The following is a 3,187-nucleotide window of genomic DNA, read 5'->3' as shown; positions in this document are numbered from 1 at the left end:
TCCTTTGGGAAGAATGTGCATCATCGCCTGCCTGATGTATGGACTTTTAAACCTGGTTTTTACCCTGCACAAGCTGGCAAACTTGAGGGGAACAAGAGTGGGAAAACCTCGCCCTGTCCTTGACCAACCTGTACGAAAAAGTTTGGGCAGACTGTAACCAGATTATGTGCAGAATAAAATACACAAAATCTGTATAGCACCTGTGCAGAAAATATTTGGTGTCCATTAAAAATGAGTTGAAGCAGATTTCTATTTATAGATTTTTTCAATATAAACAAAGAACGAATTCTGTACAAATTTTACGAATTATTTAAATTAAGCAGAATTTTTTAGGGGCAGAAAAAAATCTGGGCAGAATTTAATGTGGGGTGAACCAAAATGTGAGAATGGGATTCTGTGCAAAATAAAATCTGTACACAAAATAAAATCTGTACAAACAAAAAATACTGTACAGAAAAATGAAGCAAAATGTAAAGTAAAATATATAGACTGTAAATATTAAACATTTTTATTTAATGATATTATGACATGTTTATATATTTATATAAGAAAGTAACAAATACTGACAGTCAATAAAATAAAATAATTTACTCTTACACATCCCGTTAAGAAATAAATTCCTATATACAACACACATTATTGTATCACTGTTATATGACATAAAAACACAGTAAATAAAGTAAGTTTATGTTTTAAGAAATTACAGTTATTATATTGAGATGAAAATCCATTTTAGAGATCTTCATTTGCCTGAACTTGACCCTGGTGAGGTACCATCACTCTGTGACTGCACTTAACTGAGCCAGTGGGTGTTGTCAGGGGAAAGTTGCTACACAATCTTTTTTGATGGTTGCTGAAAGCAAAAAATACACATAACTATTTTTAAATCATTTTGTTTAGTCAATCTGAATGAAATGATCATATGGGATCTACTAAAATTACAACTTAAATAACGCAACATGGTTCACCAACTTGCTTCTCTTTTTATTTTGCTTTTCACATTATAAAATAAATTTGACATTTTTTCAGATGTAGGTCATTTCATAGGGTGTTTTATAAAAAGAGAATTTGTAATGTTGATTTAGTTACAAACCCCATTATATTAAGTTTTTGCTTCACACCTTTTAAGTGATAACAGCACCATTACTCTGTGACTGCACTTCTGAGGTCGTTGTCATGGGTAAGTTGCTTCACAATCTTTTTTGAAAATCGCTGAAAGCAAAAAAAAATACAATTTACTATTTAAAAATTACTTTTTTTAGCCAATCTGAATTAAGTGATCATATGGGATCTACTAAAATTACAACTTAAATAATGCAACACCTTTTAAGTGATAACAATCATAGCTTTCGTAAATATGTAATTAAAAAAAAGGCTTTACATTTTGTGGCAGAGTAGTTATTCATAAATAAATCTAAGTATTGGTTGCATTGCCCTTTCATTTGGTCACTGATTAGGCAATTGATTGTTACAACTAAATGTTGGTTTTGTAAGATAGAGATACCTTTGACTGACTTATGTCTTTTATGTGAACTTACTGCAAAGATAATTGGTTGCATCATTTATTTACAATGTTAATCACCCACCAAAACAGATCTTTGTAACTGTTAAATTATATCATTAAATTAAACATAACATTATAAGATAACAATGTAAAGAAAAAAAATACAAACCTGTTTAACAGTTCAAAGCATTTCCAAAAGGGCCGCTTCATAACTCACTGAATTCCTCTTTTAGAGACTTGTTAACACACAAAATGTTGATTTCCACATTCTAATTAATTGTTTAAGAATGTCCATCAAAGTATTTCAGGAAATTGTTAAAACTTCAAAAGTCCCAACATTGCTTTGAAACAACATTTCAGGTCCTGCATGGATCTATGTTTACACGTTCAAATTTGGCTCCCAACCAATCAGAAGAGATTATACACATTCCAGCAAGCCAGTAAAGATAGCCCCAGTTTCACATTACAAGTATCAAGGGTGCAGGATTTGTTTGTTAGGGGTTTATGATTATTTTCAAGTGAACTGTTACAGAGGTGTATACAAGCACTGACATTACAATTTTTCATAGATAGAGTCAGAGGAAGGCAAACTAAACATTTAACCCCAGTGGAAATACATATATACTACCATTAAAGCAAAGCAGTTTTCATAAGTCGGGGGGGGGGGGAGGGGGAATTGAAAAACAATTTTCAATTTGTATTCAACCCTAAATCAAGTTTACTGTAAGAACCTTAATTCAAAGATATTTTATGATTATAGTAGATCTACATGTACTTTAAGTGTTAAAAGGTAAATTATCATTACATACTCACATATTTTAATATTATGACATGTAATATATACATGAATGGCAATTATTGTATAAATTGAACTGAACATAAATATTGTTTTTCTTGTACAGGGCAAATGTTTCTCATAATAAACATTTGGAAACTTGAATCAGAAGTCTATTTTTTTTAATTATCTAAGTCCCATTTTGAAATTTTGTTTCAATAGTTTTCTAAGTCCAATATTCTGCCTTGCTTAATACTGCCAAGTACCAAAATTCTGTCTTGTTAAAATGCAGAGTGCTAAAAATCTGTCTTATAAAAATGAAAAGTATAAAAATTCTGTTTGGTATAGTAATATGTACAGATGAAATTCTGCTTTATTGTAATTCTGCTTAAAAAATCAGTACAGTTTTCCAGGCAGATTCTGGGTCTGTGTCCTCTTTGTACAGAATAAATGAATTCTGTCTTGATTCTGGGCAGATTTTGTACAGACTCAGTACAGAATCTGCAAAGAATTTTCGTACAGGAAGAAAGCTCGATTTGTTGAGAGGTAAACTATACAGGTTATTGCATTTACAATGCCACCAGACCACACAGCCAAATGAGACCACGCATCTTGGTACATTTTCAAACTGCATTTTCTACCAAACGCAATTTCTTTTAATAATTGATGAAAAGTGCTAAGTCACATGTGATCACGGGATTAAAATTTCAAAAATAAACAAACAAAAACAACAAGCAAATAACTTAAATTTATTATTATTAAAGCAACAAGATTACCATAACAGCAATATTTCATAGTTAAGTGGAACAAAAACATAACCAATCAACATGTTTGAAGAATGCCTTGCCCTTTTGAAAGTGATATGGTATTAATCCTTTGCAGATCAACTGGCATAAGAGATGCTCAAG

At 31.1% G+C, this 3,187-nt stretch overlaps 1 long non-coding RNA gene across 1 annotated transcript; it reads right to left on the bottom strand.

The window, feature by feature from the left end:
* Positions 1-801: 801 nt before the first annotated feature.
* On the bottom strand, positions 802-2,427 carry LOC127837484 (uncharacterized). Its single transcript, XR_008029308.1, has 3 exons — positions 1,674-2,427; positions 1,122-1,212; positions 802-853 (listed from the first exon to the last, which is right to left on the bottom strand). It is a non-coding gene; the product is annotated as an uncharacterized LOC127837484 (long non-coding RNA).
* Between the last annotated feature and the right edge of the window lie 760 nt (positions 2,428-3,187).

Source organism: Dreissena polymorpha, chromosome 7 (assembly GCF_020536995.1).
Source record: "Dreissena polymorpha isolate Duluth1 chromosome 7, UMN_Dpol_1.0, whole genome shotgun sequence".
Lineage (NCBI taxonomy): Eukaryota > Metazoa > Mollusca > Bivalvia > Myida > Dreissenidae > Dreissena > Dreissena polymorpha.
The sequence above is the reverse complement of the archived record's forward strand: the minus strand, read 5'-3'. Positions and strand labels throughout refer to the sequence as shown.